General features: G+C 39.4%; 1 protein-coding gene across 15 annotated transcripts in view; it reads right to left on the reverse strand.

Annotated features, from left to right (window-relative positions):
- The window catches only part of SEMA6D (semaphorin 6D), a 606,315-nt gene that overhangs the window by 237,811 nt on the left and 345,053 nt on the right, over positions 1-23,451 (reverse strand). For all 15 annotated transcript variants that reach the window (XM_064517345.1, XM_064517347.1, XM_064517340.1 and 12 more), the window contains one exon: positions 22,651-22,761. The gene's annotated coding sequence lies outside the window, so the exon portion shown is untranslated. The remainder of the gene's footprint in view (positions 1-22,650; positions 22,762-23,451) is intronic.

A 23,451-nucleotide genomic window follows, 5' to 3' on the forward strand; every position in this document is an offset into this window, starting at 1 on the left:
GCTCATCACAAGGTGAGGGGAGATGGGTGAAAAATCCAACTATATTGCAAAGCAAACGTTTACTGCAGCCACGGATACAGGAAAAGCAACTGTAAAACTGGCTCTCAGTTTCACTAATTCACTCTGCTTTGGGTTAAGATGAGGTTTTATGAGGTAAGTAGCCCAAATTAGGCTACAGAGACATTTCAAAAAGCATGGAGATTTTAAGGTGTTATATGCATTCAGGGTTGCTTGAGCCCCTTGGGCTCAGAACAATTACTGCAGAATGCTATTAATTTTGTAGTGTGCTTTATGCTGAACTGTAGGTGTCATAAAAGGGAACTTGAGACGAAGAGCACACTTTATTTTGGCATGCGTTCTGCAAGGCAAAGCAGCTCCCTTGGGATGCCAGTATAACTGGGGTGTACTTACTCTAAAAGCAGACTATAACTGCTTCAGATAAAGGCCTGCAAACGTATCTCTTCAAATTTATTTACCTGCTCTTCCTTCCCCTGCTATAGCCACATCCCCACAGCATCCTAATCCCTACAAAGCTGCAGCACCAACCCCAGCTGCTCATGAGAGTCTGAGTGCCGTCCACGCGAGAGTCGTCCTGGTCGTGGTGCTGCTTTCGGCCAACAGAGAGCAGTGCAAACTCCTCTCCTAACAACCACTGGATTTCATGAAGGAAACCACTTGTTAGCTCGATTCCATCCCAGAATTTCTATTCTTCCTCAGAAGCACATTACAGTATGTCCTGGGGGAAAAAAAAATCTCCCCCAAAAAACAGAGCACGGAGCAGAGCAGCAAAACGCTGTATCATGAGACATTTCCCAGAACATGAAGCTCAAGTGCAGAACTTTGCACCAATTAGCAACAAAGATACTGAAGTCGAAGTGAGAAGTAAAGAAGGTGGTATGGGACTTTAACTTCTGAATAGTTAAGCACTGCATGAAGAGGTAACAACCGCATGTAACTTCTCCTTCAAGCCCATAGGACAACAGCAGGGAGTAGAAAGTACACAGATACGGCGGAGCAGGGGGGAAGAGGATGCTGCAGTCTGTCGTCACATCAAGCTGTACAAAATCCTGTTACTCAAAAGGTCTCAAGACAAAATCTAGGTTGTGAGACACAGTGATCAGGTAGTAGTACTGCATCCATCAGAAGATGCTTAGGGGACAACTACCTTGAAGGACCATTACTTGGATGTGGAATGCTAACTTTTAAAGCAAATAAATAGATCCTATGTGAAATGTGATGACACAAGCTGCCGTGGCCCTTTCCCCAGCACTTCTCACTCTGACCACATAATATTCCGTTTCCCTAAAGTGATCCTGTGTTGTTAGCTGGCTACTCTCTGTCCCAAGCTACTGCAAAGTGTTGCAGGCTGGTATCAAACACTTGGCATATTTCATTGCAAAATCAGTTGCATTTTAGTACCAAAGAAACAAAAAGCATCATCTTAGCTTACTCTGGGGGAAAAAAAATCTACACAAATTATGTGATTATCACTATGCTTGAACGTACTGCATTTTTCTGAATCTTCTTAAATCTCCCACATTAAAAAAAAAAGACTTAATTCATAACGTATACAAAATATAGTAATGGTCACTCCTCAGCACATTTTAATAAGCTAATTTAGTCACTAGGCAGTCTTTATGGTTATATTTGAGGGGTAGTTACTAATTTACTACCCTTTTCTGTTACTAGAAAATCTTCACAGTGCTTATGATTTCCATTAATTTGTCAGTCAGCTTTACTCAAAAATCGTTTCTGCAAGTTACGAAAAGTACCCTCTATCTTGATGAGAAACTTCCCGGAGAAAATTTAAGATTTGATATTCAGAACATGAGCTGGGTGGAGCATCATTGCTACTCCCTGAAGGGACTAAAATAAATCAGGATATGGCTTGAAGAAGCTACTGGGCTGTTTCTGTTAGAGAAAGAAAATAAGCAAGATTAAGTGAATAATAGATAACCTTAAAGCTTTTCCTTTCTGTGCTGCAGAAACCTTGTCCAAGGCCTTGTTCCTAAGAGGAAAACAGGATACTGTAAAGTTTATTGCCTTGGTGTAGAGTTTAAACTTATTTCATCTTATGACAGTCATAAAACATAACTCTATGGGGAACGAAGGGTAAATGCAGAGTTTGGACTTAAATCCTTTTCTGTTTTCATTGCCTTTGTGCTTTGACTCTACAGCAACTGACTTGGCAACTCATCTCCCTTGCTTATCTCCTAAAACACTTCTAGTTCAAATATGCAAACATACGAGCTAGATACTCGCTTCTCGTCGTCACTGAGGGAGCAGAACCTGGGCCAGAATCAAGCACGTGGAAAATACAAGCCTATGTTAAAGCAGCAACATAGAAAACAGAAAATACTTGACGCTATTTACCTAGCTCTCTGTCCCTAAAGCCACGTAGCAAAATTGAAACAGCTATCTGCAGAATATTAGAAAAGCTACAACTTCTTCAGCTCTCAACAGAGGTTGCTGTTCACCATTTTCTCTATGTACTCTACACAAAACCGTGCCCCAACAAAGAAAAGAATGATGCAGTCAGAATTAGAGCAAAATCAGCAAACATCTGTTGATTCTAACAACTAAACAAAAATTCTCTCCAATTAACTCCATAATGCTGGAACACAGCAGTCCATTCCTTTCTAAAACATCCATTCATCCTTTCCGTTGCTGCTGGCTGCTCAGGCTGGAACAGAACCTGTCACCACGACGAAGAATTTGCTGCCTCTCAAACAAGTCGGCAGGCGGAGAGCCCAGGTAGAAGCAGCACCGCATACACCGCCACGCTTTTCGCTCCATACTCTCTCCCACATGCGTGATCACTGTCATTTTATACTGCTTGCTATAAATACTGTATTGATTAATGAATTACAAAAAAAAAAAAAAAAAAAAAAAAAAAACCACTCCATTTTGTCCCATGTTTTGCAAACTCCCATTAAAATATAACAAGGAATTGAGAATAAGGTACCACAATCACATTTTCATATCTTTTTGTAACAGGCATCTCATTCTTCTCTTGCATCCCACTACAAACAGTTCATCTGAGCATAAAGGAATGGCATACATTTCTCTGTTTGTCAAAGGAGCTCCATTTACATTTCCATGGTGACATACACAGCTCTGTTCTTTGTTACTCAGGAGTAAAATGTGCAGGATCTCTGCCACATACTGGAAATGCCAGTACATGCAATTTTAATTGCAAAAAGTCCTTCCCCCCTTTAATTCTATTATTTCTGTCTTGCTCACTTGCCAACTCTCTTGGCATTACTGGCTGCTTCACAACACCCAACTTCTAACGGAGAGGGCAGGAAGCACGGCCTTCTCCCAGGCACCTGGCAGCGCTCCAAATCCTGCCATCCTCACTTTTTGCTAAATTGTTGTTTGCACACAATTCCCATTAACTGAAGAGAGAATTTTGACTGCATCAAAATGGAGTGAGGTTGTTCAGATCTGGCCCGGTGGCTGCGGAGTACAGAGCTCCAGCCCCCATCAGTAGGACAGCTTAAGTGAGCAGGAACCACTCCACCTGAGCACGAGCTGCAGAATCAGCCATCGACGGTTCAGTCAGTGCTTTCCTCTGCAAGGAAAATTTTCCATCCTTTGACCTGACATGTTAGATTACCCTGGCCTGTAGAGTGAAAGGCTGAGAGACATTGCAAATAGAGAATGTTTCTGCATCCTGGTAATATAAATCATCATATTTCTCCATTTAGGCAGTCAGACGTATGGGCAATAAAATGTTGTTGGCTTGACTTTTTATGTCTCACTCAGGTTACAGAATACAGAAAAATATTGGACCAGATTCTCACCTGGCAGAGCTGGCAGAGCTCCAGAAAAGAATCAGACCCAGTCTGTTTGAAGTCCCATCATGTTCTTCTTTTCAGTATCGCTTCTCTTCTTCCTTGCAAGGCAAATATAATATTTCCTTTCTCTAACACAGTCCCATCACTTCCCTGCAGTTTCACAGGGAGTGAAACCTGACTCCTGTTGCCAGCCTTAAAAATCAAATCAATCACGTGCATGTTTTGTACAAATACCCCTGGGCAAAAGCACAAAGAATGTAAAATACTATAAAATAAATATTTTAAAAGCTAAATAAGATAAATGGATTTTTCATTTTGACCTAAAAATGGAAAGCATTTTGAAGTTGTAAAATATGAAGGAATCACATTTCATAGCTGTGGAGCCCAGTGAATAAATGGATAGGGTGCATTAGGTAGTGTCCACACACACACGAGCTAAAAGCTTTTTAGAAGCTGAAAAATGTCCCTTGATTAAGTGTTCAAAAGACAGAACCAAGAGACACAAACCCTTGTAAGTTGGGATCAAACTTTAAAGTCAAACCTATTATTGCAGTAGGTCAATTAGGTTCTTTTCAAACAGGGCTAATACAATAGAAAAAAAAATCATGTCTGAAGCTATTTTCAGGAACTGATAAGGCTTTGCTCAAAGGTAACATCAAAGGCTAGATGTTGGAATATTCACAAAATAAAGGATACCTTGACACAATCAAGTCAAGATTAAAGTTTCAGCAACTACTTTGAATAAAAAGTCTGCTGCTTTACAGGGACTGAAATACAGCAATTTCTTTCTTTTCTTTTCTTTTTCTTTTTTTTTTCTAAGAGAATTTCTTCTCTCAGTTCTCCTCTCTCCACTGCCCCTGAAACAGCAGCTCTCATGCCACAACCTCTCCTGGGGTGGCCTTCTGTAGGTCTTCCCTTTCCAGCTGTTCAGATTGTTTTGCAAACTATTTTAATACCATGGTGTCCTGGCTACTATGCTAGAAGTGTCTGTATTAGCTATTCAAAGTAGTTAAAAAGAGACAGTGTGAGTACCCCAGGTAAGGCACATATAACTGGGGTTACACAGTTCCATACATAATCTGATTTTAACTAAAATGTGCTGTAATTCCTTTTGGAGCTCTGTGACTGGTGGGAAGCAGAGAGCAGATACCATCTTAAGGTATAGTTTATTTTAGCAATAGTACCCAAGCATTTAGGGAAAAACATCATAAAAAAGTACAGAAACCAAAACCAAGCAGTTTACACTAATGACCATCTTTTCCTGACCTTTTGAAACCATTCGAATGTAGGAAAGACACAGAATCCTCAAAATGAATAGTTTGGGGATTATCCTTCACTCTTTTCCAAGCATTTGGAGGGATGTGGCTATCTTGAACCATTCTTTTCCCTGCTGCTTCCTTTTTCTGAATAGGAAAGCAAAACTTCTAGCAGAGTGATTCTTCACAAATGTGAATTACTGTTTTCTGATGGTGCTTTTTGATGCAGGTGACATTCACCTTTTAGGGCTTTTCAGTACTGTTGCTGCTGACCATAGTTTTATTTAAAATTTACTTCCAGCATATTTTACTACTGCTGGAACTGAAACTTGTCCCCTTCCTCTCAGAGATCAAGAGTAGCATAATGTAGGAACTCTGCCTCTTACTCCTTTGATTTATTTCATGTGCATCACGGCTTTTAATGCAAGGACATTTCCTAAAAAGTGGCTAGTGATTCACTTGCAGCCAAAGAATAAAAAGACCTAATTTTCCATAAGTTAAGTCAGGTGGATTAACACCTCCATAAATTTAGAGGTGTTAAAAATGCAGACATAAGAGACATCAAAAATTATTGCCCAGTTTTGAAAATCGAAAGTCTATGTGGTGAATATACACATTTTATTTTGTCTTTATTTACAAGAGAACAGTTATGGCCATGATTGATAAGTTTTTGCAAGGCTGGGATTGGATGGACTTTCATAAAGCTGACCTTTACTATTATTGAGATGTAGTGATTACTGTAGAATACAGTTTGCCCCTTCTAACTCCATTCCTGAATTTAAAAAGCTTGCTCTGTTGTTTGTAGATGTTGCATTTGATCAGAATACTGTATATTAGCAAAGCCTCTGTCTATATGCTTGATAATGTCACCATATTGAAATCCATACTCTAGAAAAAAATATTGACATGTTAATCAGTACCTTCCAGATTTCAAGTACCAGCTGATACTGTTTTCACCTGTGGCATCACGAGGAGAACATTCCCACAGGCAGAGGAAAATTGAATCGAGTCTTACATGGCTGATCAAATGTCCTTTTTTTTTTTTGGTGATCGCTGAAGTGAAAAGGCATTTAATGCCACGTATAGTTAATGCCACAAAGGGATCTTTTACATATGCAATTGCTAAAACATACTACAAAGCCTGAGGCCCCCTTTACCCCTCTGGTTTCCCACTCCACTGCAGGGACGTCCTGGGAGCCAGGAGCAGGGGACGGGCCACGACCCAGCAACGGCTCACGCAGAGCCCGTCTCGCGCTGCTGCTGGGCGCCGGCGGCCAAGGAGCTGACGGCTCTTGCCACCGAAGCTCCCACGGCACCCGCGTCTTCACACCAGACAGGAATGAAACCTTTTAAAATACACCACCGCTCTTGCCTCTTGCTCCAGTTTTAATACAGCTGTATATTAGCTCTTGCTTCCATCTCGTATTCCTGCTCCTGCCTGCTCGGCCCCTGCCTCCTGCTTCTGCCTCGGGCTCTCCTAGTCCTGGGACTCCTGCGTCTAACCTTAAATCTATCTTAAGAGCTGCTAAATCCCTACAGAAAGTGAGCTGGTCCCAAAAGCAGATACTCATATAAAAAAATTGCATAAAATGTGCTGAAAAACTTGACTCTTTCTGTGATTTTTTTGTCACAATTTTCACTGAAATTCAAAATATTTTACAGAGCTCTTTATCATAGAACTAGAATTTCTGCAAAACATCTATCACCACTCTGAAATTCTCTTTTGTCCTGAGTCAGAACAATATGTCAAAAATGTGGATCTTCCTATGAATTAAAATTTCTGAAAGAATGTTTATAAAAATGTCAAATAATGTTGGAGAAACAGTTCATCTCAATAATGCCTTTCACTTCATCTCAGAATCATTTTAATCTTACTTTTAATTGATTATATGCTATTATATGAAGTCAAAATGAAATAGCTTACCTGAGTTTTAAGTCTAAATTTTATTATCACAAAAAAAGATAAAGTAAATACATTCCTCTGAAACATTTTGGTTAAATTAAATCTGCATTTTCCAGTGGAAAATTGCTCCATCACATTTTTCTTTTTTACCAGGTTTAATTTGGATCTTAGTGGTTTAGTGCTCTGGCAGAATTCAGAGATAGCTGATGGATGTTCTCAATTATATGCGATACCTGTGGCTACAAAAGGCCATGCTGGCAGTCCAGAATAATCAGCATTTAAGGATGCCTGGATGTAGGAGGGAAATGCATTACAACTTCTCAAGCAGTTACACGATGAATGATTCTTCTTATATTCCCTTATTGTGGGGATCTTCAAGTGTCTGCTTAAATAGGAGTCATGCAAAGCCACTTTTATATTTGATATTGCAGATATAAGCCCTGTACATAGACATGAATAGACTAAATATTGCAATACCTTAGGTTTTATGACTTGGCAAGAAGCTAAGTAGAGAGGAAAGCTGTAAAAATAAAAACTTTCAGCTCCACTAAGCTGAAAACTGGTATCTAAGGTATCAGAAATATAGCTGCTGGTTCACATAACTAAAAAGCTCATCCTCCCAAAGGGTTCTTCTCGCTTTCCCCCCCAACAACTCAACTACTGCTGATATGATGCCAAAGGAGATGACTGTAAAACACGAGCATTATCAGTCTGCTGAAGTGACTCAGCTCTACATCTTTTAATCAAACCTGGATTTTTCAGTTTCTAATTTCTCCCAGAAAAGATTCTCAACAGAAGGTCAAAGCCTCAGGCCCACTTAAAAAAGGAGAGAAATAATGATTGCAAGGAAAGCGCTTCTGGAGGGATTCAAGGGTAGCAATTACTCTCATGATGTGAGGCACGCTTGTCCTTCCTCTCAGCAGTTTGCAATGGTAGAGGGGTTTCTGAACATCGAGCCACTGTTGTGGCTGAAGGTTAAACCTGGTCAAGGATATTTGCTAGGTTATTTCTTCATTTGAAAGGTTCCTGAAGTTGGGTGTAGAACATCTGTTCTGGAAAAAAATAGAAGGAAAGATCCAAATAGTCAATAGCTCAGTGGCTGAGATACTCAGATGAGACCCAGACTATGTCTCTGCTTTGGATTATGCAGAACAGGGGTAATATTCCAGGCAAATGCCCTGATCAGCAGCATGGGACAGCATGCTGATCTTTGCTGTCATAAATGTTTATTAGTTGCAAGAAAGAAGGATGGACACAATAGCTTGGTGGTCAGAGCAGACCTACTTGAGTCTGGGAATCAAATCAAATCCAAGCCAAAACTGGTCTCAATCACTACTTTCTCCAGCCAGAATTAAACCTGAACTGTAATGTCAAAATAGAACAGCTTCAGTTAAAGATAAATCATAACTGAAACTAAACTAAAACATGTCCAGATTGGACTATGCCAGGAACATATAGAACTGACCTGACATTCGGTCTTGGTTGAGTCCCCTGTGCATTGCAACACAGGGACTGCTGGAAAATCAGCTAGCAACAAAGAGCCGGGACAGCTGAATTCATCGTCTGCAAATGGACATATACTGGGAATGACAGAAGCCAGCAGATGCAGGGCCTGATAGGCCTCAGTTTAGGCTAGCAGACTATTTCTGTTGCAATAAATTAGGTCTGAGTGATTTGTCCTACTTTGGGCTTCAGACAACTCAGGATGTGAGGAGTCATAACACTGGCTTAGCATCTCCTTTGCTATCCTGTCTGCTTTGCCTAGTGGGAATTCAATAGATACAAAGAAATAGCCCAACAAGTTTTTTCTGAACTTTTAAATAAAGAGAGGGAAAAAATCCTTTTTAAGGACAGCTTTTAGTATTTATTTGATGACTCTAGCCAGTATCAGAAAATTAGAAAATGTAATACCAGATCTACAAAACCTGTGACAGTGATTTTTAGAACAGTCTGTTGTGCACAATTTTAAATTAGATTATAAAGTTTTTTAAGCCATAATGGGAAGGTAGCATCTAACATCAGATAACTGACGGCAGCAGAAGTAACAGCAAGCAGAGTCAGAAGAGCATTACTGATCTTACTGATCTACAAATCTTAGTTTTCAAGAGGAATTCTCTAGCATTTAGATTCTGTTTCCTTATGTACATTTAAGATAGGGTAATTCCAGCTGGATAATGAATATGTCTTTCCCATTGAAAAGTCAATATTTAACATCCATTGTGTTCTGGTTTGTAGGACATGTTCCTTTCAGATAATAGTGATTTAAACCAAAGTAGTTGAAGAAATATATGGAAAAAAACATTGAATATGTGCCATGAATCAAAAAGACATATCTTACAATACTAGACTCATAACAACACTCCTAACTGCAGACTTAAGATCAGTATATTCAGTCTCTTTGTATTCACTGTGTCTAGTTAAAAAGGGCAGCATAAGACTCCCTTGCATTAACCCCAAAAAACCTTTTTTGGTCTGCTTATAAAACATTGTGAAGACTATCATTTAATAGTTCTAGGCTATTCTAATGCTTTGTCGACACAATAGAATTTGCACTTGTCGACTGACAATAATTTAGCAAGGGTTTAATCTCACATTTCTCCCACCTTCCCATCTCAGACTGTGGACAACAGTGGCTCTAGATCTCATAAGACACACAGAGAACTCACATTTTGTAAATTTAAATCCCTAAGTGAAATTAACTGTGATTTGACTTACGATTATTAGGACTGTCATAATACCACGGAGTCCAATTCTGCTGTTGCACAAGTGTAGATATTACATTGGATTTAGACCAAGAGAACAGAACATTTTATTGCTGCTGCAACCAAAGCATGTTAATTGAGATTTGCAACACCATTTTGGGAAGGAAAATATTATTATCTCTGTTTCACACATCAGGAAAGAGACAGACAGACAAGGAAATTCATCGAGTTGGTCTCAGTTCCATTCCAGTTGTTTTAACATCGGGAAAATTAGCCTGAAGTTCTTTCAGGCAATACAGTCAGTTTAGACATCTATTACTGATTTTATGTAATTATCCTGCCCCTCCCTTTTTGTTCTTAGGTATTCCTTATTAAAGCACAGACATATCTGATTGGCACTTACCCATGCCAAATGCTTTTGGTTTTGCTTTTTTAAGAAAATTGTGTTTTTAAAGTAAATAGAAGATCCTCTTTCCTCCATACTTAAATGTTCTTTTTAATGGAAACATGGAGAGCTTTGACCTCCCAGAACAGAGGAGGACAGAGACAAGGCAATGGTAAGGCAGACAGTTGAAGTTTCATCCAATGTTTTTGAGGATAACAACACAATATTAAATGAAGTGCCTAAAATAAGACTGAGAAATGTATCCTTGAACGGATGGAAGGAAAGTTACAGACACGATGAAGGAGGGTTTGTCAGACAGCCGTATTAGATTCTCTCTTTCTTTTTTTTATGAGAGTTAAAATAAGTAAGTGACCTACAGCATCATACATTATCCTTGCTAATGTTTCAATGCTCTTACTCTGACTAGTATAAATCATTCACTGTCCTTATGCACACTTCAACCATGAATGCAATTACCTGGCAGATCACTAAAAATAATTAAAATGTAAGGGGCTGGCTAATCTGAGATACTCCTATATGCTGTCCTGTGTAGCCTGGTGAGTCTTTCACTGAAGACAAAGACAGAGGTTGAACAGCAGATTTCATAAACTATGTAGCAAAAGATACCGTTAAGTTTGGGATTGAGACGCACTCTCCTAACGGAAAAGTACAGTATCTCTAATTGATAGGAAATGTAATGATAATCCTTCCTGACCCTGAAAGTCTGTTACATACTTTAACAAATGCAGCCATAGAAATACAGAAGAGGCCCTAGAAATGACCTTTGGAGGTCATCTCACCCAGCTACTTCCAGAAGGCAAGATGAATTTGACCTGAAGTACTGCTGGCAAGTTCCTGTCTCGCCCGTTCTTGGAAACCTCCAGTGCTGGAGCTTCCATGACCTCCTGGCCAGTATAGCCCAGTGCCGAACGCATTTTATACTTGGGTTACTAGCAGTGATCACAAGTATCTGTAGGGACATCTTGAATTCCTGCTAAATTCATTAATCCTTTTTCTTCTCCATAAAAAGTGGAGGTGTATGGTGTACCACTATATCCCAGCTGCTTGACTACCAATTACTACCTGAATACTCCAGCTCTCCCCTGCCCTGGTAGCTCTGCAGCTGCCACTGGAAGGGCCGATCCCAGATGGCACTGCTCCCTCCCCATCATGTGATCCACATTCGCAAAGCTGGTATTATGGAAAGACACCACTAATGTCATCTCCAAATTTCTACTGTTTTGCAGATGATTTTTCAGAGGTTTGCTGGGGGCACTGGTTCTTTAAAAAAGGCATGGAGATGTCTATAGGATACCATTTCTTGCTCTCTGCCTCTGTATGCTGAGCTGAACTGCTGAGAGCAAGTTCTGTGCTTGAAAAGCTTTACTAATAAAAAGCTTGTTTAATTTCTCCTACTCTTTGTGGATCTCCATTCCTCGGAGAAGTCAAAACAAAGAAAAAGTAATATTGCACACTGAGGCATAAGACCAGGCTAAAAAGCCCAAATCACCTGAAGACAATGTTAGTAACAAGTATAGTATTTATTTAATAGTAAAAACAGTGGAGAGAGCTGCTGGTTTCACCCTGAATACTCTTTTGGAAACCCAGAAATTCAGTACTTGATTGCACTTTACCCACTAGGTTTAAAGGAATTTGAAGCCATCTATTACTGAATATCCCTCAGATAATTATGCAAAACATCAACTGCTTTTCAAAATCTGTGAAAGCTGTAAAGTATATTGGAGTATTTTCGGCATACCAATGACACCACAAACAAAGTGTATGAATAACGTTACCTGGGGGAAGTCTGTAAATGCAAAATAAAAAGAGACCACAAATGGCATTCAGCAGTTTGCAATAGTAAATCCTCAGACACATGGCATTAGCTAAATAATAACAGAAGACAGATAAACAAAATTTGATAAGCCAGTGCAAAATCCCAAGTGAGCAGAAAAAGGATATCAGACACCTGGATCATGAAGGAAAGGAATTTTATAAACAGGAAAATAGAAACATCAGGTAGAGAGATTCTTTGGCCACACACTACCAGTTGAGAAGTTTAAACTCTATGAATTGATGCAAAATGGTTCAAACTGCATAATTTTATTCATACTGCACAGGATTTACCCTACTGAACACTGATGCGTTCAAGGCAACCCTCAAATGAAGTAACAGGTGCTTGGAGCCATCCCGTGGGCATTGGTTTTACCCAAATAATTTCTGCTATAGGGTACATTTGTATTGCAAGCGTGAGAGGTGATTCCACCACCCGAGGAGACAATGCCCACCTGTCATCAGCTGAGGGATATGGCTAGCTCTGTACTTCCTTCAAGAAATTTGTTGGTCCTCATGACATTGCCAGACAGTGGTTATATTCTGGTTACTCTTCACTGCAGCTATACTTCCTAAACCCTACAGAAAGCCAGATAACTTTAAGGATAGTACTTCTGCGCATCAGACCTCCAGTCCTATGTGGAACTCACTTACGACATAGGGATAAATTAGACTCACTAGTTCGCGGAATTACTTCTGAGTTTTTCCAATGAACAATCAGATCTGGGAACTAAGACTTACCGATAAAATCAAATACATGAAGCTGCTGCAAATGCTATTTCACTAACACCTTCTCAGCTGCCAGTGAAATAAAAGGAATGGTATAGACTGGATTAAAATTCACTACACTTAGTCAGACTATCCAAGCTTTCTTAATTCTAAAAGTAATTGCAGTATACTCTAGCAAGCTAGGAGCTGACCTTGAGTGAAAAAAAATATTCAGCAGAAGGATGATTTGCCTTAGGAATTAATACAGCCTACTTAAAACAAGGCAAACAAGGGTAAATGATTGAAGAGAAGTATTTTTCTGAATCATAACTTTAATCTCATCATCATGAGATCAGTGAATAAAGTTGCCTGTGGAAACAAAAAAAAAAAAAATTGAAAGTGTGGTAAAAAACATCAGAAGAGAGTGATGTAGCCTAATATTTTCTGCTTGTAAAATACAGAGAAGTGAATCCAAAATTTCATGAAAAAATATGATAAATACCAACATGGTGATCAAGTACCACTTTGTACTTGACACTGCAGTGAACCAAACGAATTAAGGGAAAGGAACCGCAAGCAGGAATCCCACAGGGCTGAGGGAAGGAGAGGGCACAGAGGAGGGCAGCAGAAGAGCAAAGGGATGGTCCTGGGCAGGGACTGCTGCTGAGGCTTTGGCTTGCTGCATCGACTTCAAAAGTCCGGTGTGTCAGGAGCAAGGATGCAGAACCTGCAGCACAGCTGAGCCCGCGGTAGCTAGTAAGTACCACAGGAAAAGCAAGGAAAGGGAGAGAAACCTTCCGTCAGTCCATAATGAGGAAATGAATGAGAAGGAAAAAAAAGCAGTATATTACTGCAATGAAGATTAAGTAACATACCCAAATCTAATGTATGGTCCATTTTGCAAGAAAGAAAATTAACATAATGTGATAAACTAAGGAGATTCAACAAATCATTAAACCTTTGTAAGAGTGAATGTTCCAAAGCATCAGCATAAATTTCGGAATCACCCATAATGAAAAGTCTTAATGAGTGAAGAATCAAATCAGGAGTCAGCTTAGGCCATTAGTTAACAAATCAGAATGAATGGTTGGCTGGTGATAGAAACCCCAAATGGCATGAACTGAAAAGCAGGCTGAAGGAAGAACAGTTTAAAAGCAAAAGGATGAAAAAAACAGTGGCCAAAGCAGTTCAGACAAACAAAGGAGACTGATTAAATATGAGCACACAGGTCTCCGCAGACAGCGTAGATCACTAGGAGTGTCTTTTTTAGCTGGAACATATGGTTCTGATTTCTTTGCACTTGGAACAGGTATACAGCATTCAATTAAGTAAGCTGAAATTTGGATGTGTCTTAAGTAGTGCTTCCAGGATGTTACGGTTACTTTATGTACCTCGGTCCCTGCTGACAACACTCCAGGTGTCAGAAATTATGGTAGTGCTCAGAAGAAGCCACTTTCTGGTTTGAATAATGGTAAAAAAAGAAGCCTGAAGATTGAGTAGTCTTCTTTAACATCGGGATTTAAAAAAAAATGCTTTATCCTGGGTCTGGGGCCACTTCCAACAGCAGAGGGCTCTCTGTGGCAGGCAGTCTAGCTGGGAGAGCCTGGTACCTTGGAGCACCAACAACCTCCAGCACTGGTCACCGCTGATCCCGAAGTAGACTGTTTAGTCACAAGTATTTCTGGGATGAATGAAATGATGTATTGATCCGGCATTTCTCACATAGAGAATCCACTGGAAAGACCCCTCCGGAGTGATAAAGGATCAAATCCACTGTCCTGTTCCGGAAAGGAATATCAACCTACTGTTCTCTATCCAGGTGGCTGGACACATTTCCCCTCCAACAGATATAATATATATTTCTACATCAAGGGTGCTATATTTGGCTCAGGAGCTGCAATACATACTGCAGATCCTTTGAAACTTTGTTTAAAAAGCACATATATTTTGAAAATGCAACAGTAAATATTTTGTTTTAGGAATTTTCCAAAACTTGTCTTCAATCCTGATTCTTTTGGAGCTGAAGACAGAGTCCTTACCAATCTAAAGTGAGAGTTTGTAGTTGATCATCATCAAAAGCAAAGCCAGCAGCCACTTTAATTGCATAATTTTACTGCATAATTTTACTCATGTAAGTAGTTACGTTTGGTTGATGCAGGGTCATACTGAAGAGATGCATTCATACTTGACCACAATGAGACCACAGTGGTGTCTTAACAAGGGCTCTTACAATTACAGATGTATTGATTAATAATACTCAGATTTGGGGCAGCGTATGGACAGTTTTGTCTGTGTTTAGGTAGGTATGTACAGAACTGCCAATAAATGGTAAAAAAAAAAACAATCTGTAATGCAAACTGACAGATGATCAGCCATGAGGTTTTGTTTTACATTTGTTTAAGTATATCTTTAAGCAGTACTTCTGGATGATAATATTCCTATTGTAACTGCATCTCTTGGAGTTGAAGTAGATCTATGAATATCCTTTTCAGAGACATTTATACATTCTAATCGATGCTTTATATTGCAACAGTTTGTAGGCTGGCTACCAAATATTTTTATCTGTTTGTAGAATAACATAAAGAAAACTTGGCTATGAGTTATCCCTAAAAATGTCTGCTCCCTTTCCTAAACATTGCTTCCATTTTAAATTTGATCTACCATGAAATAATGTCTTATTATAAATCAATCTAACTTTCTACAATTGAACCTATAAAGAAAGTATTATCATAAGGGATAAGAGAAAGACTATAGATACTGTCAGAAGTAGCATTTCAAAAGCCAAGTACAGCTGGAAACAGACATTTTTTGCAGTAAGTGTTGGTCTTTGGTAACAAAGCTTTGCTCCAGTGATAAAAGGCTCCCTAACAGTACTTTAGTTGAAACTTTTTATCTGAATGTTGTCTGAATTTCTGCTAAATGTTACTTTCTTGCTTCAATTCAAATTTTCTTAATCTTCATTTTCACATTGAATATTGGTACACTGTCTGCCTCATTATGCTAAAGAAAGATGAAGCGAGCTATTAACATGCTGAACAGCCTACGAGATGTTATGATATAGAATGTCATTCATTTTTATGAGTTGGCTGTCAGTGTGTGCTGCAATAAAGTTATAATTCCTCACTGACAGTATGTGATGTCTGGAGTCGCTGCACAATCCTTATTAAAATTTCAATAATTGTAAATCACAGGAAAGCAAATACGACTTTTATGAAATGGTCGCTTCTGAAAGTCAAGGAGTACAAAGTGCTGGAGTACAAAACCAGAACATTATTCTTGTGCTGTTCCAAGTCATCATCACCATCCTCCAGTTATTCTTTCTCTGGTGAAGGCAGGGTGGGCTTGGTAATGTGTACTGTAACGTTCTCACGAGCGCTATGCAGATCCTGCTGGCAGAGTAACAACGGTGATGTACTGTTTGTTGCTGTTTACTGACTCTACCTTTATGTGGCTCTGAGTGCCATCAGAAAATTTCTGGAAATGTTTACTGAAACTATTTATCGTAGCTCTTCATCAGTGAAGCCAGATGTCTTTGGAAGCAATTGTAAGGCTTGGACAGCGAGAAAAGTTAGAAGAGATTTCCAATAGCTGATATGCACGCACCAGTGAGCAGCAGTTTCAAAGTCTGATTTCTCATGACTTGCCATAGTTGTGGGAAAAGGCAGGGATGGATTTATGGCAGGGTCTTTAAAAGGTTTAAAGTATCTCAGAAGTTTGAACTGTTGGACAGAACACAGGGAAATGAATCCCAAACTTAAAGTAAATATTTTCTATATACATACAGCTGTATATACAGCTACATCATTAATACTGCTGCTTTTATTATTATTTCACACCGGAAATCTAGTAATTCTCTATCATTGTCCAAAAGGAGTGATCTTTCATTTTGAGCCTGGGATAACCCAGATGCTCGGAAGTTAAGCATGCCCTCCAAATAACGGCTTGTTGGAAATATTAGATACAGATCGAAGTGTCCCAGTCACTGAGGTGACTGCACAAGGTCTAGATGTTGTCGGGGCATTTGGAATTACTTTAACACTTCCTCTCCTGGTTCTTTTCAGCTTCATTCAGAGCGGTTATGACTTGCAAATTACTACATGTCAGGCTAAATAAATATATTCATCATATGCTTATCAACGCTGCACATGGGATAAATAATTATACAGATATGTTTACGAATCTTCTTCAGCAGATCTTAAGTATCAAGAGCTAGGCAGACCCCTGGGGCTTCACATAGCTGTGATGCAAAGGCAGTGTAGCCTCTTCTCTTTCATGGTACCAGGAATGTGTGCACTACATAGAGATATGTCAACAGGCAAAAATACATTGATATACTCTTAATGTGTAACATCACTCCATTTCTAATATTTAGGCTATTCCTCATTATTCAAAAGTAAAGTCAAAGACAGTTATTTCATGACCGTATCTAGCAATGCTGTGTAAATGTTAACTAATAATTAGCTTAATAATTGTTAACTAAATTAATAATTGTTAACTAAAAAGAGTTATAAAAAGTTTAGTGTTAGCAAGCAAGTACCAAGTGCACATAGTTCAATTTTCCTAGTTTCCTGAGATTATGTATCTCTAGGATAGACTTTATTTCTAACTATATTCCTCTTCTAAATTGACTAACTCTACTACAGTTAAACTATATTCCTCTTCTAAATTGACTAACTCTACTACAGTTAAAATTTACAGCATGACAGCAACACTCACATGCCCTGTAGGATTTATGTCCTTCAGTGTCAAATTTCCAGTACATCAGCAGCTCGGTTGTACTTCCTCAAGACAGAACAGCTGGCATTCGCTCAGGCACGGACACAAACAAATGCAAAGCTCTGATCAAATGCAAAACTCAGTCTCTGTCCCTGCACGGAAATACTTGTGCACAATTCAAGCTGTTGTATTTAAAAAAGTTGTCCCTTCATGTCAGTAGCATACAAACACAACAAATAATGCACGCCAGCTCTCCCAGCTTGATTTACTATCACGAGTGTCTTACCATTGCTGGACAAGTTTTATAGCTAGTAGCATAAGTTGAAGGACAGCTGGCCATGTCTATCAGAATGTTCCCTGATGGAAAAAAAAAGTCATGATCGACCACACTAGCCAAAGGAAACAATCTCTGCAAGTGTTTCCTCACCGTTCTGTCTCCTCACACACCCAGACCATGGCAGAGATTCTGGTCTACATAGCAAGACAAAGTGAGAAACAGAGATACTTAACATTATAGTGTGACAAGACTTTCAGAGGAACCTACGGGAAATATGTACACATCACATGCTGACTCAATACCAGGGAAAAATATTCTATTTTAAATATGTGAGCTGAAGACACCTGGTCTGACGAAGGATATGGCAGCTCTGGCAAGCAAGAACACTTTGGATGTAACATAAAATGCCAAGCTTCCTTCTAGCTGATATGGCAATGCGTGGAGATTTGGTGGGAAGTACAATTTTCAGTGTAGCAGTCAGAAAATCGAACTTCTCTTGCCACCTTCCCAGTGGGGAACCTAAACACATGGCATGATTTTTGTTGTTTGATATATTTGATAGATTGCCATTTGAAGCAAAGCACCTGAAAACCCATCCTAATTACCGGCAAACCAGTGGGAGAAGACTCAAGCTCTGATGCAGAGTGATGTACTGCAGAAGGATTGCACTGACTGACATTTTGATACCAGTTATACAGAGATTGCATAAGTCATCCAAAACATCTGACACAGACCAACAAATACTCTCATGCTTTTTGTTTATGCTGCCTCTTGGAAAAGGCTTTTGGAAAAAAATTGTAGGAGTCTTATTGTTTTTATGGTACTGTTTTTCAAAGAACTTCTCAAAAAATAGATTTACTTACTATGAAGAGGCCACAGAATGATAGAAATACTACTAACAATAAACTCTTTACATCCACGAAAAAGATCTAAAATCATTTTCCTATATATAAGATGTCATTACTTTATGGTCTGATACTTTGTGAATGGCCAGGGTTAGAAAAAACACACTTCATTTGGTACATACTTGAAAACAAATTACTGGAAGACCAGTAATCCCGACTGTGTTGTGGAATATCCTACGTGTATCAAACTCATGTGTTAGTCTGGGTATTCGGTTTAGGATTTGTAATAGCTCCGGGAGGGGGAAAGACGTGTCTGTCTGATAGGTGTGGAATGTATAATTTGGTGAGGAAAATTCCATACTTGTAAAAGAAAGTAAAGAATATTGTGGTAGGTACTTTTTCATGCGCATGTCGCCTGTACCGAAGTCTGAAATATTGGCTATAGAACGAGCTAAGTCGGACGGCAAGGGGAAGGGTAAAGATTTTGTTTATTCCATGTCCCTGTAGATTATGCCACGACTATAGGAATTAGGCAATTATACCCAGGAAAATACATATACAAACACACACATATATATATGTATATGTATTAATTTATTAATATCACCAAGAGACTTCCTCTGCCACTAACAAAATCAGTCACAAAGGTACAGTGGATTTCTGTGGGTATAGCATGAGTTACTTAACAGCAAAGTTACTTGGGCATAATGGAGACATTTTATATTACCTTTAGTAAAAGCTATCTATTACTACAAGTGCACTAAGATGCACACACCTAAGCAGAGAGGAAGTTCTGGCTTTGTAATTCATCAGGTCCTGCTACTCCTCCTTTTGTGCCTTTGTTTCTGCCACCCACACAAGCCACCTCTCAGCCAAAGGTTAGACACGTCTGCAGCGAACACCTCAGCGCTAACAAGTAACACCCAGGAACACAGGAACACTTTGCAATTTTTCTCTGTTTCTCGATCTATTTCCTAACCATTTCTTTGATCTTTAATTTGTAAATGTCTGTATGGCAAGGGTTAATTTTTAATGGAATCATGTGACGGACAAAATAAAACCAGATCTAATATATTGGGCTTAAAGAGATGTGTACCTTTTACGACTTCTCAGCTGAGTAACGAATGAGAGTTTCACAGGATATATCAGCATCGCTAGTTTGTTCTCTTAACAGAGAACACCAAATCCTAGTGTGGTCCTTAGCATTTAAACTACCAAAGAGAAATTGTGTGAACAACAGCCAAATCTTTTAAGACTGAAGTACTTAGGATCCTTTCATTTAGCAGTAAGTTATGAAGTTTCTGTTAAAAAGGGTAATTCTACCAATTAGCTCATCTAGCTCAAACACACACATACCACCGGGAAATATAAAAATGGTTTATTAAATCAAAAGATATGACTGCACTTCAACTAGCACATGGGCATTAGAGATCAAATATTCCCTATAGATTAATCCCCACGGCATCACAGGCTGATTTGGCTTGCCTGTATTACATTAGTAAACCATCTAATCCAATTTAGGACTGGCCAGGAATGTTCCATCCATTACAGTATTTCTAGTGTCATTAGAAGCAGACTGATCGAATAAGCATCCTAAAGCAGCCTGCAGCACGCAAGTAAATCACTGTGACTTGCCCAGTAAGATTTTTTTTTTTAATGAAGAGTTTTGAAAATTAAGGAGAAAAAAAGCCATGTCATAAGATGGAAGCTCTCTGCTTGATTTTCATTTCTGAACTCTCATGGGCAGCAAAATTTCTTGGTATTCCAGTACACGAGATTCTTCTCTCTGTCAGGTGGCAGTACTGAACATAGTGGATTTACAGACATGAGAAGCCCCTTATTTTGTGGCAAGCTTGTTTCTAAGGAAAGCAGTTGGAAAAACAAAAACAATAAACAGTAGTAAACAAAGTAGGTTGAATGAGGGCAGAGCTTGATACTACTCTCACAAATAAAATCTACAGTATCAAATAGGAGTAACCATGGTAATAAAATCTATCAATCAAATATATTATAAACTTGCAATAGAAAGGATGAAAAGAGAGACCAAACCTTGTATCCACACAAAATGAAAAACATTCAAATGCATTACAAAAATAGTATTTTCATTCCAAACAGGTATACTTGAAAGGAAAACAGTTTTTCAATAAAGTAGTAAATATATGAATAAAATGTTGGCGATAGTTCTTTGCAATGATGCAGCTATCAGAAAGATTTCAGAAAAGGGCTGGGCGGCAGCTTTGGAAAGCTAGGAATCAAACTGAATAAAATCATCAAAATGGCACATAACCTTTGCTGCCCTCGGAGACCTATCACGTTCCACCAGCAGGACACGCAGGTCTCAGCTGCACCATTTAAGCAGTCACCCATAAAAGAGAAACACTGCACCAATGCACAAGTCAGTGAATACCTGCTTCTGTTGGAGAGGATAAGGGCTCTCACGTATGTGAGTGATTCACATTTGTTTAATGGTAAAGTTGCTCTGCTGTCAGTCAAACAGCTCTTAATCTTGTCTGGACTTTTGCATAACTGAGTTAGAAAGGAAACCGTATTGATTCTGGGTATATTAACTATAGGAAAAGTAACAACCACCCAGAAGTGCAGAAATGGACCTGGTGGGAATTGTCTTCACTGCACCTATTTACATATCTGGACCAAAGACAGGTCTGCAATAAAGTCACACAAATATATATCCGAGACAGGAGAATACCCTTGAAAAGGGCACAGGTATCAAAGGTTTTGGAAACTCCTCTGTCCTGATTCTTCCTTCCCACCTCCCTGAAAACAGTGAAAGTTTGAACAGCTAAACTCTAATTACTACAGGAGGGCGTGGGATCCACAACCAAAACAAATGTGTCAGGTTTGCAGGTTTTCATTCTTACAGTGAACACAAACCTCCTTTAGTTTTAAAAGAAAACAGATAACTTCTGTGAAAGAAAAAAAAATGAAAGCACTACCTAAACATATGCACACTTTTCTGCTAGAGAAAAGATGAAGACAAAATTTTCAACATGGTTTAGACAGAATCCTACTCAAATTTCTCTTCAAAAATTAAATCCCTTCACAGCACTGCATTGAAAAGCTCAAAGTCTTATATTAAATCCATCCGAGAGAAATAAAATGGGAGAAATCCTATCAAGCCCAGTAATCCATCCTCAAACACAATGACAAACTTGCACCAAGTCTCTGCTCATGTTTTTCCATGCCCTATCGATCCCAGCAGGCCTGTCCCTGGCAAACCCTTCTCAACAGGGCACAGAAAACCACATTCAGCCAGCTAGTGCTTGGGAAGTCTGTCCTGTCCTTTGCTTACACTGGGTATACCAGTGCCAAACATTATTATTGTTATTAATAGCGCAAGCCCAGATTGCAGCAGTAAATCATATTCCTCCCAGAGCTGATTACTTGTCAAATGTTTATCATCAGTGTAAATGACAAATGTACCTGATTAACAAAATCCAAAGGTTCGTTACAAGCTAAAAAGGCCTTAGTCTTGCAATTTCTGTAATGAACTTCCCTTCTGGTCCACAGTAGAACACGTCAGATTTACCAAATCCAATTTCAGAATAAAAGTGCAAATGCCTTGTAGAACTAATGAGTGAGCACTAGATTGAATTATGGCCACATGTAGCTGCTCTAGGAAACAGCAGGCTGGAGAATCACACTTTAGTCCTCCTTTCCCTTTTGCAAGGCAAAGAAATACTCTGTTTCCTTATTTTTCCCTCTGGTTGCTCAGCTGGGTTGGAAGAACGCTAAGTGAGGACACTGGGGAGAAGGATTCAATCCTTCTGCATTCTCCTCGCACCCTCTCCAGGAGGTACGGACCCACTGGTCCCCTCGCCACAAGTGGTGGTCCATCCTGTGCACTTCCTTGCGTTTCCTTGCCACACATTCATTTTCCCTGACACAGTATGAAAGTAGAGTTATTTCATTAATGTTAGGCACTAATCTGGGATGCCAGTGAGGAGAGAGGGAGTGGGAGATTTGGCCTGCCACTGACCAACCTTCCCTATATCAGTGACTTTCTGGGCATTGAACAATGAACCTGATGTCTCAGGTAAACGTCCAGAGCTAAGCAGGTGAACCCAGGCCCAACTCTTCAGTTCTTAACCATCAGCCTGACGGGAGGTAGCCTATAGCTAGAAGTCTGATCACCACAGGCAGACAAGTAAGGCTGAAGAGCTCCTTAGAACACAGGGGTTTGGAAACTCCGTTTTTGAGTGCTCACCCACAGATGTATTCGCAGTGATGAGTCCTCCCAGCTGGCAGTAAAGTTCACAGGAGCTGCTGGCACTCAGTATCTTCAAAAGTCTGATGCAAAATGGCACTAGGTGAGCATCTGAAAAAGAAGAGGTGCAAATTCACTGATCACTTTGGCGAAGAAGGAAAGACGTTTCCTGGTGAAGAAAGAAACGAACAGCACTCAGCCAACTTTACACAGCAGTCACAGTTTGTTCCAGCAAAAGAGATAATACAGAGGTAGAAACCTAAATTTTCTTCTGACATGATTTCACTGAAGTGAAAGAGAGAATGCCAGGAGAGAATGTGGCCCCATGTCTACAGTATCAAAATAACTATCACTCACTGACTGACTTTATATACAGCAAGTTGAAAGGAAAAATCAAATGTTACCATGACTGTTCGAGAATGTACATCCCAATATCTCAAAGGGCATTAGTTTCCCAAGGGAGAGCATTAAACAAAGAGGCACAGGTTGCATTCTTACACACATCATCAGCCCTTAATGTTACTTGTAACAAAGAAAATTTTTGCTTATTATAGATGCAGCGCTCTAATGAGTGCACCACTGCAACGCTTCAACCACTCTTTGCAATTCTGCTAGCTTCTGCATATTCAAACTAGTAGTTGTCCTGGAAAGACTGTGTTGGGTATGTGCAAGGGGAGCACACACAGACACTTTTGATCAGGAAGGCAGTTTCCTGGGGCAATGCGCTGATGAACACACTGAGCTGAAACATCTGCAGGATAAAGGATTGTGTCTGAAAACCCTGTGTTTGATGCCCGTAAT

This window comes from Dromaius novaehollandiae, chromosome 10 (assembly GCF_036370855.1).
Source record: "Dromaius novaehollandiae isolate bDroNov1 chromosome 10, bDroNov1.hap1, whole genome shotgun sequence".
Taxonomy (NCBI): domain Eukaryota; kingdom Metazoa; phylum Chordata; class Aves; order Casuariiformes; family Dromaiidae; genus Dromaius; species Dromaius novaehollandiae.